This window comes from Sus scrofa, chromosome 1 (genome assembly GCF_054392235.1).
Source record: "Sus scrofa isolate SSC_HxYL_T2T_F1_AM1 chromosome 1, Sscrofa_HxYL_maternal_Yorkshire_Landrace_v2.0, whole genome shotgun sequence".
NCBI lineage: Eukaryota > Metazoa > Chordata > Mammalia > Artiodactyla > Suidae > Sus > Sus scrofa.
Genome location: NC_139383.1, coordinates 155003076 through 155018209, shown reverse-complemented (window position 1 = coordinate 155018209; position 15134 = coordinate 155003076). Strand labels below are relative to the sequence as shown.

Genomic DNA, 15134 nt, shown 5'->3' with positions numbered 1-15134 from the left:
CTACAGATGTGATAAATTCATTGAGCAATAAAAAAAAAAATAGGCCCTATGGGAAGAAAAAAAAAAAGAAGAAGAAGCATTTCCCGATGTATCTAGAAGCACATGTGGTAAAAATCAGTTTGAAAAATGATGCTCTAAGAAGAACTAAATGACAGAGTTCCCATCGCGGTGCAGCGAATCGAATCCAGCTAAGAACCATGAGCTTGGGGGTTTGATCCCTGGGCTTGCTCAGTGGGTTAAGGATCCAGCATTGCCGTGAGCTATGGCGTAGGCTGCAGACGTGGCGTTGCTGGGGTGTGGTGTAGGCCGGCACCTGTAGATCCAATTCAACCCTTAGCCTGGGAACCTCCATCAGCCATGTTTTAGGGTGCGGCCCTAAAAAGACAAAAGACAAAAAAAAAGAAGAAGAAGAACTAAATGAGTTGCTTTCTTGCAGGACTTGTCAAGGCCTTTATTAAGGTGCTCTGGGACCCCAAGAGGGGACAGTACAGACAATGTGTCCCAGACCAACCCTAATGGGGGCTACTATTTTCAGGAACATCTCCTGGGACTCCACAGAGCAGTTTGAGAACACCAAGAGTACACACTCATGTAATTAATTAGAACTGGCTATAATTAATTTCAGCTGAATATCATTAATTAAAAATTACATACAGAAATAGCCCACTTGCTTTCATTTAATCACACATATTATGTTGGGCTCAACTTAGTGGCAGCTCAGAGTGCTACTTTCTTAACACATTTTTCATCTTTTAAGAGAGGTGTTGATAAATTTTTTCTCTCCTAATGTGCAACTTAAAAAAAAAAAAAAAAAGTTGGTGTCAGAGCAGATGTTCCCAAGTACTTGAGCACACACACACCAAGATGGAAAGAAAGCAAATCGTAGTGGCCAGCTCTCTGTCTCCTCCAGGGAAGGAAACGGACAGCAATGCAATGGGAGCTATTATGTGCTATGCCCTCCCCATGGGTGATGTGGTTCATTCCCACAATCACCCACACAAACCATGAATCCCCATTCGACAGATGAGGAAATGAGCTTCCAAATGTGTAAGAAACTGGAGCTACATGGTAATCTCAGGCCTCCTGAACATCTGGACTGGACATCATGAAGGGTGTGGGACAGGTAGGCATACAAGCCCATGGAGAGATCAGCGGTCAGGCAGGAAAAGTACAGAACAGGCTTCAATGTGGCTTATATGTCCAACTAAGACCCTAAAAGGGGGGCCCATGAGCCCTGTTGGTCAAGATGGAGAGAAGCACAGAGAAAGGACCACACAAAGCCAACATGTGGACGCTGCTGGAAGGAACAAAGCCAGTCCACCGTGCAATGCCCAGTTCACTCAGCCTAGACAGAGAAACAACCCCAGCGTCCACCAACAGATGAAGGGATAGAAACAATGCAGTCTCACAGACAATGGACTACGACTCAGTCCTTAAAAAAAGGTGATCTTACCATCTGCACCAACAGGGAGGGATCTGGAAGACAACACTCTGAGTGAAACCAGTCACAGAAGAATCAATCCTGCCTGCTTCCTCATCTATGGCTCATCTAAACAGCCAACAGTACAGGCTGACAATAAAATGGGGGGGGGATGGGGAACTACTTCTCAATGGGCATAAAGTTTCAGTTTGCAAGAGAGTAAGTTCTAGAGCGATACCTTACAGCATGCTACTTAGAGTTAACAAAAAGGTATACTTGGTACCCAAATTTTTTTTTTAAGAAAGTAGATCTCGGAGTTCGCTTTGTGGCTCAGTGGTTAACAAAACTGACTGGGAACCACGACGATACGGGTTCCATCCCTGGCCTCGCTCAGTGGGCTAAGGATCCAGTGTTACCTGAGCTGTGGTGTAGGTCGCAGACGTGGCATGGATTCAGCATTGCTGTGACTGTGGTGTAGATGGCAGCTGTGGCTCCGATTTGACCCCTGGCCTGGGAGCTTCCACATGCTCAGGGTACAAGCCCTAAAAATACAAAAAAAAAAAGAAAGAAAGAAAGAAAATAGATCTCATGTTAAGTGATTTTACTACAAAACAAATAAAAAACAAAGAGACGAGGAAATCTTTGAACATGACGGCTATTCATTGTGTGGACTGCGGTGACAGTCACACAAGTGTATACATTTGTTCAAACTCACCAAGTCACAGACATGAATGATGTGTGGGTTTCTGACATACCAATTATATCTCAATAAAGCCGGGCGGGGGGGGGGGGAGAAATCCTAACCATTTTAGTGAAGAGAGGAATACAGAACCTGCTATAACATGATGAGGCCAGGAAATCAGCAATTCCAGTGAGTTACAGGATCAGCCAATAAAAAGGAACAAGACAGCCCTGCCAAGGGGATGCAGGACACAAGAGCAGTGAGGTTTTGCCTGCACACACTGAGTGCAAGTAGCTCTTTGCAGGAAACTCCCTCAGCAAGAAGCCCCTTACTTTGTTACTCTATCAAAGCTACATTGTAACTAACCAGGCACCTCCATGCTCATCTCCTGCCCCAGCACAGCTTTCAAATCTTTTAGCATACAATACCTTACCTAACCTGTCAGTTCTTTCCACAGATTGGAAGAAGTAGAAAGGAAGAATAAGTAACAAAACAGATGGAGGGACCTCCTCCCTAGCCTCCCCTTCAGTAATCTTGGAGAACAAACTATGTAAACAAGACAGCATCTAAATTAAGAACAGTGACAAGTCTGCAGGCAGTGAGGGATGGTGAGGACTCTGACCACCCCCCACCCCCATCTCCATGATTAACTGAGATCACTTCTCTGTTTCCCTTTAAAACTTTCATGTCTGAGCAGAATCTTTGGGGGCTTGGGGGAGACGCGGAGTGCACCACCTCCCCAGATTGTTGGCATTCTGATTCAAGGCACCTTTCCTTTCTACAGACATTTGTGAGTTTGATTTTGTGAGCAGCGAGAAGCAGGACCCAATTTGATAACAGAACCTCTTATTAACCTTCCAAACACAGAGATGCAAGCGTAGAGAGCAATGTCACAAACAGCCATGAACACACAGGTTTAACCACATTATCACCCCCACCTCCTTCTTCTTCATATTTTTTTTCAATTACAATGTTTTCTCTTACTGATCTGAAAGAGTTCTTTATATAGACAGAATAGTAATCCCTTACAGCAAACGCATCAAAGATATTTATTCCAGGTGGCAGTTTGAACTTTTTCTACTGCCCCTTCTCTTAAAGAACTTACTAATATTAATGTTTAACCAGTCAGGCTTTTGTGACTTGTCTGGGCACGTGTGTGTTTGTGTTACCTTTTCCCACCTCGAGGGCATACAGAAAATCTCCTCCATGTATCTTGACATCTTACTCTTCATTTAGATCTTGAGTTTTATTAGCATTGACTTGCGTGTATGCTGTGAGGTGGGGATCTTTTTTTTTTTTTTTTTTTTTTTTTTGGCTGTGCTCATGGAATGCTGAAGTTCCAGGGGCACAGATGATGGAACCTTTGCCACAGCAGTGACAACACTAGATCCTTAACCCACTAGACCACCAGGGAACTCCTCGTTTGATCTCTTCCCGTGTGTTTAATCACTGTCCCGCATCCTCTCCCACCTGGACAACAGCACATCTCTGCCATCTCCTGGGTTCCCAGACATGTGAGCCTTTCCTCTAAGGCTCACTACCCTGCCCTACCCATCCCATTCTGTCTTTCCCGACTTAGACATCACAAATCTTCATTGTAACTTTCCACACTCATGCCAGCTTCCCCTTAATGCTCCACTTTGTGTTTTCTTTTTGGCCACACCCATGCTTGCAGAAGTTCCAGGGCCAGGGATTGAAACCACACAACAGCAGCAACCCAAGCCACAGGAGTGACAATGCTGGATCCTTAACCTGCTGAGCCACCAGGGAACTCCCATTTTCTACTTTGGGTTTTCTTTTTTCTTTTCTTTCTTTCCTTCTTTCTTTTTTGTATTTTTAGGGCCACACCTTGGCACATGGAGGTTCCCAGGCTAGGGCCTGAATTGGAGCTGTAGCCACTGGCCTATGCCACAGCCACAGCAATACCAGATCCAAGCCATGTCTTTTACCCACACCACAGCTCACAGCAAGGCTGGATCCTTAACCCACTGAGCGAGGCCAGGGATCAAACCTGCGTTCTCATGGTTACTAGTCAGATTCATCTCTGTTGAACCATGACACTTTATGTTTTCTTTTACTGTCCGGTACCTGGGGATTTCTCTGCCTTTCTTAGGGTGTTATGATTTAGGATCATTCTCAGCCAGATTTTACAGTGGTTTTTGTTTTGGTTTGGTTTGGGTCTTTTTCGCTTTTTAGGGCTACACGTGGCATACACAAGTTCCCAGGCTAGGGGTCCAATTGGAGCTACAGCTGCAGGCCTACACCACAGCCACAGCAACGCAGGATCCAAGTTGCATCTGCTACTGACATCACAGCTCACAGCAATGCCAGATTCTTAACCTACTAAGCACAGCCAGGAATTGAACTACATCCTCTTGGACGCTAGTCGGACTCATAACCAGGTGAGCTACAACAGGAAGTCACTACAGTGTTTTTATGCTTGTTCTTGGGCAAGCGCATGCTGTGGCCCTATCAGACTAGCCATTTCCACAAATGCAACATCTCCTAACTTCACTTATTTTCTAAGACTTGCGCATGATTTAAACGCAGCTTATTAATCTTTCCAACATTCCCTCAGGATAATCACTGATTTATATAATTATGACTCACACGTTTTATAGATCAAGAGCCTGCAGGACAGCTATCACAGGAATAGTGAGGCCTAGAATTTAATTCTCCTGGGAGAAAAAAAGATAGAACACATCCCCAGACTTTTACTCTCAGTGGAAGCATTTTCATAAAGTTATCCTGTGAAAGACAACAGGCACACTCTGGGTATTAGTATTTTAAATTTACAGACTGGCCCACTTGCAGTAGGAAAATAAACAAGCCTAGGTCTCTTCTCTCTGCAGATCTCCTCACAGAGATTCATTCTGCTATAACTGACATGTTTTAAATTTTTTTTTATTTTTTCTGACATAAAGGACCCGCACTTCATTAAGTCCTGAGACAAGGAATGGGTGTGGCTTCAGCTGGGAGTCTGTGGGTTGGTGTCCTCTCCTAAGCCAGAGATTGTGGGTTGAGTCCCCATCTGAGATGTGTGGTTTCAAATCCACCATGGAATCCAGGAATCCATCTAGGACAGGAGGGAATTCCTGCCCAAGCCCCAGGTTCAGCACAGAGATACAGGGGAGAGGCTGGATTAGCAACTGAAATGAGTGAGGCGGCCTTACTTTTTACAAAACAGTCATTTCTCAGCAGCTCCAAATAGCAAGACCTGTAATCTTCGGCTGCCCCAGAGGCAAAATGATGGTTTTGAACCAATATCTAGACACTATAGTATTCCGACTCCACTGGTGGGCATCTTCATCCTCAGAATTGGCACAGAGCTTCCCCACTGAGGAATGCAGTTTCCCTCTCCTTTGGGAGTCCCAAAGCCACCCTAAATATGACACACTGGAGGGCTGCCCAGCACTGCCCCACCCAACTGCTCCTTCCCACTGTGGATGGAGAATGTTGCCTGCATATCAGTGAACATAGAATGCTGCAGCCACTGAGCCCTCAACCACAATCGCAGCCCCAAAGGTGAGCCCTGAGGGAACTCAGGATAGACACAAACAGGCTGTCCACAGCCAAGCCCTCAGCCACCGCAGCCACCCCTCAATGGTGCACCCCGAGTGGACTCAGGATGGGAAAGCACAGTTAACTGGCCCTAGACAGCCGAGGTGCATATCAAAGGAATGAGGTCAGTGAGCCCAGACTCTTACATCTTCCCATACACAGAAAAGTGCTAAGTGAAGTAAGTCAGAGAAAGACAACTATCATGTGAGATCGCTAATATATGGAATCTAATAGAAATGACACAATAGAATTTACAAAACAGAAACAGACCCAAATTTTTCGAAACCAAACTTATGATGGTTACCAAAGGGGAAACATGGGGGGGAAGGGATAATTTATGGGGTTGAGATTGACACATACACATAGTGTATATATAAAATAGACGGGTAACAAGGACCTGCTGCACAGGGTTTCCCAGCACAGGGACATTTACCCAGGTCTGTAGTAACCTGAAGAGGAAAAGAATCTGAAAGGGAATGGATCTAAGGCCCTCAGTTTTGTCCACCGAATAAAACAACCCTCAATTTTTAGGTTGTGGGGTTTTTTTCTTCATTCAGCACCATGAATTCCTAAGAACCTACAGAATCTATCAGAAACTGGGTGTTGCTCTGGGCATCATGCCCACCGTGCCTGGCTTAGCCACCTTACCTCCACTGACATTCTCTTCTTCAAACATACCCCCATCCGTATCCCAGCTTCCCCATTCCCAAGCCCTGAGGGTGTCAGTGGCCCCAGAAAAAAAGTGCTAGCCCAGAATCCATCTTCTACAAATCTCTAAGTCCCAGGCACTCAGCTGGCACCTGGCCTACAAACCTGTGCAACTCTGTTCCCACAGGTTCTTCGGGGCAAGAGCAAGCCAAGTGCCCACTGAAGATCAGTGGGATGGGGGCCATGGTACAACTTCACCCACAGGGAGCCAGGCAACCTGGGGCCGCCCCTCATTCCTGGTAAGCTCAAGAGGGCTCTTTTTAACCAGAGTTAAGAGTCTTCCATTCTGCACCCTGGGATTTAAAAATGGTGGAAATTTAAAAATGGTGGGCTTTGGAGTTCCTGTTGTGGTGCAGTGGAAACAAATCCAACTAGGAACCATGAGGTTGTGGGTTCAGTCCCTGGCCTCACTCAGTGGTTAAGGATCTGGCAGTGCCATGAGCTGTGGTATAGGTCGCAGACATGGCTCTGATCCTGCATTGCTGTGGTATAGGCTGGCAGCTGTAGCTCCAATTAGACCCCTAGCCTGGGAACCTCCATATGCCACGGGTGTGGCCCTAAAAAGACAAAAAAGACAAAAATAAATAAATAAATAATTAAATAAAAATGGTGTGTTTCTAATAGACTGGTAATAGACCTCACTTTCAGTATATCTACTATAAAAACAGTATCTACTTTCGACATATATAGGAATCTAGGAGTTCCCACTGTAGCACAGTGGGTTAAGGACCTGGTGTTGCCACAGCTGTGAGATAGGTCACAGCTGTAGCTCAGATTTGATCCCTGGCCTGGGAACTTCCACATGCCTCGGGTGCAGCCTAAAAAAAGAAAAAAGTTATCTACTGTCAGTATAAATAGGAATGTAGGTTGGAGTTACACACATAAATGACTGAGTCCATGAGGACCGTGGTTACAGAAGCACTGTACAATGAGGAGAAGACAGGGCGTGTGTGTTGCTGCCATCTTTGGAGGCCCAGGGGAGGTGTTGCTTTCTGGCAACAGTGAAATAAAATTCCTATTTCATGGCAAGACAAGAAAAATTTAAACAAAAAATTTCCTCTGCCTTTTGGCCCCTCTGCCCCACTGTGCATTGTGTTCCTGTATCACGCATCCATCTAGGACCAAACCTCCCCATCAGCAAAAACACCTGCTCAACCATTAAGGGCAACATTTTCCTGGCATCAATAGGACAACCCCTTAAAGATAACACTCCTTCTTGATCTCATAAGGGGTTACATGGCACTTAGATCTGGATTGTGTAAACTGTCAATGTCCGAAAAACCTTATATAACTGTGCCTCAACTTCTAACTGACAGAACAGTTCTCTCAGAGCTTTCTGGGATGCTCTTCCCAAGTTATAATCCCCAAATTTGGCTTAAATAAGATTTTCCATTTCTTTCTTAGATCGACCGATTAAGTTTTCATTGACATACATAAGTGCCCAGCAGTGGGCCTAGTGCTCATGGGACCACTGTGAATCAGACCCCAGCTTGACTCTCTGTGCTCAAGAAGATGTGGTATATATATACACAATGGAATATTACTCAGCCATTAAAAAGAACGAAATACTGGCATTTTTAGCAACATGGATGAACCTAGAAATTATCATGCTAAGTGAAGTCAGCCATACAATGAGACACCAACATCAAATGCTTTCACTGACATGGGGAATCCGAAAAAAGGACAGACTGAACTTCTTTGCAGAACAGATGCTGACTCACAAACATTGAAAAACTTATGGTCTCTGGAGGAGACAGTTTGGGGGGTGGAGGGATGTGCTTGGGCTGTGGGATGGAAATCCTGTGAAATCAGATTGTTGTGATCATTATACAACTACAGATGTGATAAATTCATTTGAGTAATAAAATAATAATAATAATAATAAATAAAAAATAAAAAAAAGACTCTCTGTGCTCAGATTGAGGCCAGAGATAGATGAGTCCCAGGCTGAGCAACTGGAATCTGTTCCCTGTGGACAGATATTTCAAGATAAAGATGATGGCAGGGGCAAGGAGGACCTGTGTCCTGCTTGGATAAAAAATGAAGAGACCATTCTCATTCTTGAGGTCAAGGAGACCTCCCAGACAACACATGTGCAGAAAGTTTGCTCAGGGTCAGAGAAGGGAGTATATCCTGTCAACTTCCCAGGAACCCTGGAGATGATCACTCGAAACAAATAATTAAAAGATGCGCATGCACAGAGGAGGTTCCTGAGTCAGGCCAAATGTGGGTTCCAAGCCAGACGAAGCAAGGTGATTGGCCAGAGGAAGCCCAAAGGACTGCCCCCACACAGCAACTGAAACTACCTCCAAAGCACATGGCGCTCTCTTGCTCTCTGTTTGCCTCTCTCTCTCTGCTCCTCTCAAGCCTGCCCATGCTTTCTCTGCAGGTATCTTTTCTCTTAATAAGCACTCTATTTGCCTCACTACTCCCAGTCTCTTTGCCAATTTTTTCTCCAAGGGGACAAGGACTGGGGACCTATGTCAAGCCTGGTGGCCCTTGTGGTCTAGTGGTTAGAGTTCAGTGCTATCACCCCACAGCCAACCCAAAACAAGATTAATACTGGTTATACATACACAGCTACCCAGAAAGTAAAGAGCAAGAACAGCTTCCCCCCTCAACCCGAAGGGCAGCTTCCTCCACTAAGACAATTCCATGTCACACGTCAGAAGCAAAACCTCACACCATGCAAGGTTACCTCTTATTTCTTACCAAAAGTGAGTGGTTTGGTAAGGTCCGGAAAATGCTCCTGGTGATGAAATCTTTCTGGAATAAAACAGAAGAAAAGCGACGAAATTACTTTGGTTTCAGAAATGACAGGGATGCTCCTTTAGCGTTCCTTGGAGTATAAAAATTTTAATGAGTGAGAGGTTTTGAATACCTGGCAAAGTGAACCGATTATAATCCTAATGAGATGATCAGAAATCACTTGAAACAAATAATTAAAATGTTTCTTTAGCCATTCATCACATGATTATTGCCTTAACATCATGTTGGGCAAATAAAGCACTGGCTTCTGGATCTCTCTGGCAGGAGAGACTCTCAGCATTTCAATGAGGCCCCTCAAAGCCCTCATGAATATGTATTTCCCCACAACAAAGCTTGACCCCACTCACTGGCAGGATCCATATTCTGGGACACTTTCAGAAGAGGTGGGTGTGGGGAGCGCTGGAGGGGGATGGAAAGAGATTAAAGGAAAGGGAGAGGAGGCAGGCCCCCCTCTCATTTCCTCTGCCCAGGTTCCCAGCCCATCCTTCCTCCCAGGCTGCATGGTTTCATAAAGAGAAAAGAAAAGAGGCCATCCTGTTGCACATTCCCCTTAACAGAGGATGCTTTGCAAATGCAAGCTGGAGAGGAAGGCCGAGGGCATCAGGATGGCAAAGCTCAGGAACTGATGGCGGGGCAGGAGATGACCAGGGATGGGGAGCTTGGGGTCGTGCAAGAGGACAGGGTTTTCTGGTCAGAAACATCACATCCAAATTCCCTTGCTCCCTCCAATTTAGTTGAAGACAGAATGAGTAAAAAAGGAATTTCTTGGTTCCTTTCCAAACCATGGCAATGGCAGCTTCCTCATCTGCTTGGGACGGAAGATCTGGGGGCACATCAGGAACAGCTGTGCTGCTCTGGAAGTCCACCCTCGATCTGGTCCTGGTGTCTAAAGTCACAGGGGATGGCTTTATTCTTTGAGGAAGATCGCAGGCTCTTACACCGGCACCAGCAGGTAGCAGCTACGTCATGACCAAGGTCCAGAAACTCTGTACTCAGTGTTTGCCACCTTTCTAAGGAAGCCCTCAGTTGCTCTTACTTCCCTGGACAGATATTTCTAAAAGTGAATTTTAATTAGGGAATTTGGGAGCCACACCAACCTGGGTCAGTGCAGATGCCTCTGGTCCAGATGCAAAGGAAAATGATGGGCTCAACAGATGAATGGATAGAAACATGGTACATATACACTCTGGAATAGTACTCAGCCATAAAAAGAATGAAATAATGCCATCTTGGACCTGGAGATTATTATACTAAGTGTAGTAAATCAGACAGAGAAAGACAAATGCCATGTGATATCACTTATATATAGAATCTAAAACTTACCTATGAAACAAAAACAGACTCACAGACATAGAGAACAGACTTGTGGTTGCTAAGGGGGTGGGAGCGGCGGAGGGATGGACTAGGAGTTTGGGATTAGCAGAGGCAAACTAGTCTATATAGAATACATAAAAAACAAGGTCCTACCGTATAGCACAGGGAACTATATTCAATATCTTATGATAAACCACAGTGGAAAAGAATATGAAAAGGAATATATAACTAAGTCACTTTGCTGTGCAGCAGAAATTAGCACACTGCAAATGAATTATACTCCAATAAAAGTTTTTTACAAATAAAAAATTAAAAGGAAAATGCTGGGCTATCCCTTAGAAAGCCAGAGATGCTTCCATTCTGACCAAGTCACACAACGATAACTTGCTTCCCTCTACTCAGGGGGCTCGATGTCTGTATTACTGTTCAATTTCTTTCCTAGAGTAAATGCTTCCACTGCTTTTCAAACCCCTTTACAGCATGGGCCTTATTTCCATCATGAATGAAACATGGCCAGAAGGAAGGACCTTGTAGGAGGGCTGGGGGAAGGTGAAACCCACAAAGCCTCTAGAACACCACGTGCGGCCACAGCAGCATCAATAGTACGTCCTGTCTTCCACCAACCTCCCCTCTGCCGCACCAATCCAAGCACCTCCAGAAAGAAGTATTTTGGGGGTGAGTGCATGTATTGAATGTCACCTTCAGCAGCAAACACCCTTCCCTTGGACAGGAGTGGGGGCTTCTATTCCTTGTTTTATTCCAGATTTGCTCTGTGACCTCCAGCAGTTTGGTCAGAAAGGTCACTGTCTTCCCTGGGGATCCCCAACCCCAGCTCTGGCCAGCTGTGATCAAGGAAGACAGCAGGGAAGGGCCCAGAAGCCTTGGCTCCCAGGTGGGAGTTCTCTCCCATATGTCCTTCCTCTCCCCTCACCGGCAACCAGCCACCACCACCCTGAACACCATGGGCCGTGGAGGGGCCCATCTCCCAGAAGCCCAGCATCCCCCATCCCTCCAGGCCCAGAAACCCGGGGGACCCCGGAGGAGGCTTGGCCTGCCACCCCCGGAGGAGGAGCTCAGCTCTCCCTCTGCCTGAAAGCTTCTCAAAAGGCCAGTCTGGTTCACCTGCAGCCTGAGCATCCTGCCTGCTCCACGCGGGATCCCAACAAAGGCCGGATTCATCAAAGCACTTTGGAACGGCGGCCTACAGCACCGGCGCCTTACATAACGCTCTCCCACAAGCGGAAACAGGCCTGCATCTTAACTCAATTTAGAATTGGTTTTTATGGGTCTATTTATAGGCCTCACACGAGCACCCCTTGTGGATGGTGGAGAATCAGGGCTCTGGGCTCCCGTCCACCACTGTTCATTAGCATTCTTCTCATGTTTGTTTTTTCTAATTTTCCCAGCAGCATTTTAACTCAATCCCAAGGTCACCTACTGCTTGCACCCAGTGCCACTTTGTATTTTCGCTCAAGAAAAATATGGATTTTCTTGTCTCCACAGCGGTGCCCTCTCCCCACTCTCCCAAGGCCCCTGGCTTGCATAGGCTACAGCAGGGTTGTGTCATTTTGATGACCTGTGTCTCCAGACAGATGGTTCATTTTAAAGACAAACCCAACAAAGTCGTGAGTGGGGAGAGCTAGGAAGACCTCGCGGGTCTGCTGTCGCTCCCTGGCTGGCTGAGGCACATCCAGGAGGCCCACGCCAACCCAGAGGCCAGAACAAACCAGGAAATTCAAACACAGTTTGGAACATTCAGGCTCTTCTCAGCTGTATATGGCCTGACCACTCCTCCTCGTACTAAACACAGGTCCCTGGTCTCTTTCCCACCCCCACCCCAGAGGCAGCCAAGGCCAGGTCACTTCTTCTGTCCCTCTTGGCCACTTGTGACCAGATAGAAATCTAAGAACCTGCTCTTCTGGTAATTCACAACCATTTCCAGACAAATTCCCTCATTCTCTTCAACTCCAGACTGGAAATGAAGGACACAGGTCTTCCCGCAAGATTAAAACCCTCCACTTTCTAAGTTTTTGGCCCATGCACAGGTTGGTGTGTTTTTAGGCGATCCCAAAGTCCAACTTCCCTGGCGAGACATGAAACAGAAAGTCACAGGAGCCCAGGAGATGTTGGAGGCACCTCCTGGCCATGAGGTGACGACTGGCTTCTCCAGGGTCCATATCCCCGGCCCATGGAAATAGTGCCAAGGGCAAGGCAGGCCCTCGCCCAGGCGCTCATCCCACAGCAGAGTTCAGGCACAGAGAACGTTTCCAATAAAAAGTCCTTCTGCTGCCTAACTTCACCACAAGGTTTGCTTCTCTTAGGAATATTGTTGCTAAAGCAGCTGGCATTTGGTTTTAGGAGTAATTAATTTTCTTAAGGATGCCACCCTCGCTGCCATCTGAGGGTCTCCATTATTCCACATGCACATTTCTGGCAATAAATTGGATCAAGATCAAACAGAGCCTTTGAAATGCCACTTTCCCAGACACTTGGGAGGTAAACAGAAGTTCTAAATATTCCTCAGAGTGAATGGCTCATGGGTTTACTGATGACTAATCAGTTGCCTTTGATATTATGGCAGGGGAGTCCGTGGGAGGCCCCAGATCCAGAAGGTCCTCAGGGCCTAACGCTGGCCCGGATATTAGAGAAGGGGACAAAGACAGGAAACCACTTAGGGCAACGGCAACAGCCCCTGACAGGCCAGTTCCCCAAGCCTCCCCAGAGCTGGAGACACCAGCCCTGGAGCCCAGGAAAGCTGATGGGAGAAGGTGTCAGAAACAACCTTCGTAAGCGTTTTCTCAATGTTAAGGTAACATTCACAGCTTCATGGACTCCCAGACCTGGGCACTGTCCTGGGAGGGCACCTGGGGACAAGTGGCAAGGGGACAGAGGTCACATGTCCACAGCAGGGACAGGAAGTCTGCCTGGAAATGGGCAGACTGGCCTTTGGGACTCACAGAGTGGCCAGGAGCCCACAAAGCAGAACCACCACCCCACTGTCCAAAATCATATTCCTTCTTCCAGCTGACTTGAGAACTATGGCTAAATTGCCTTGAGTTAAATGGGCAATACTGTGCTTTGTAAGGGGCTGCGCCCTGGGCACATAGACATGGGGATACCTAATTCGCTGTGACGTAGGCGAGTGGGGTTTAATGAGCAGTAATAGCTCAGGTTCCGTGAAGTACTTGCTGACAGAGACCCTGGCCATGCTGAGCAGAAGCCCTGGGATGGGCTGGGAGGGGTCTGCGCAAAGTGCTACGGCCAGCGTCCTGTGGGGGGGGGGGGGGATCAGGGTACACCAAAGGCAGGTGTCTGCACAGCGTAGCCAGCTCAGGTGTGGCTCCTCTCGGCACCAGCCTGGTGGCTGCAGCCAGCCCTGAAAGTTATCTGTCTGAGGGGCTATCAGCACCTTTGCAAGAGGAAAGCCTAGAATGGGAGCTCATACTTGCACTGCCTTTGTGGGCCAGCCCAGGTGAACATGGGGCCTGCCTGCCCTAGGTTGCCTCATGGAGGGGACGGTCAGCGGGCAAAGGTCAGCATCTGGCAGGTAAACTGCTGCTCAAGGTGGCTTCCTGGGACCTGGCCCTGAAGCTCAGCCAAGTTGCTCTGGGGGATGCAGTGAGATGGGCTAGTGTCCCCTCAGGTGTGGCTGGGACCACAGGATGGGACTGGGGGGTAGAATGATGCCCCCCCCCCCAGGTTGGGATATATGTCGTTTATTGTGGGGCAGGGGTGGGGGCAGGAGGTCTCCTGCTTTCCGATGGGACACAGGGACAGTGCTCAGACAGGCACAGCAGGGTCATAACAGGGCTGAGAAAGAACTGGGACCCTAAGACGCCACTCCAAGAACCAGCCACAGACCAGCGACTGACCTCAGAGAGGGACTCCAGGTCTTCAGAACCAGATGGACTGGGGGACATCAGCCTGGCTGTGGTAAAAAGGGGGCTGCAGGGTGGGGGACAATGATGGTAAAGTTGGGATGTTCCAGCTTGAACGGACACCGCCAGGCTGTTTACAAGTAAAAATCTTAAATTCTAAATAACTGAGTCCCCTAGTGAGCTTCAAGGTAAAGTCTTTAAATGCTAATAATTCTATTTATAAATACTGGCAGGTGTTACTTTTCTCCCTCTAGGCAAGAAGTTGTGTCTTTAAAATCAAAAACTCAAACCTCAGAGTTTCATGGCAGCCTAGCAGTTAGGCATTGTCACTCCTGTGGCTCGGGTTGCTGCTGTGGCACAGGTTCAATCAAGACCTTTTGCATGTCTTGGGTGTGGCAAAAAAAACAAAAAACCCTCAAACCTTGAGATTCTCATTTGTGCAAATGTTTTGGGAAAAAAAAACTGGATTTAAAATCCATCTTCAAAGGCCTCAAAGTTTCAAAAACAATTCTTTTGTTTGACAAGGTGGCTTTTAAACACTCTCTTAAAACACTTAATTAAGAATAACATATCCAGGAGTTCCCGTTGTGGCACAGTGAAAACGAATCCGACTAGGAACCATGAGGTTTGCAGGTTCGATCTCTGGCCTTGCTCAGTGGGTTAAGGATCTGGCACTGCCGTGAGCTGTGGTGTAGGTCGCAGACACAGCTCTGATCCCGAGTTGCTGTGGCTCCGGCATAGGCCGGCGGCTACAGCTCCAATTCAACCCCTAGCCTGGAAACTTCCATATGCCTCGGGTGCG

At 47.0% G+C, this 15134-nt stretch overlaps 1 protein-coding gene across 27 annotated transcripts in view; it reads right to left on the bottom strand.

The window, feature by feature from the left end:
• APBA2 (amyloid beta precursor protein binding family A member 2) overlaps window positions 1–15134 on the bottom strand; it is a 243651-nt gene that overhangs the window by 118275 nt on the left and 110242 nt on the right. For 8 of the 27 annotated variants that reach the window (XM_084976564.1, XM_084976632.1, XM_084976561.1 and 5 more), the window contains exon 2: window positions 9084–9137. The exons of 2 other annotated variants lie outside the window; for them this stretch is intronic. The gene's annotated coding sequence lies outside the window, so the exon portion shown is untranslated. Of the gene's footprint in view, window positions 1–9069; window positions 9138–9252; window positions 9422–11576; window positions 12166–15134 lie in introns of those variants that run through there. 17 more of the 27 variants (XM_084976612.1, XM_084976673.1, XM_084976575.1 and 14 more) reach the window with 9 other exon arrangements.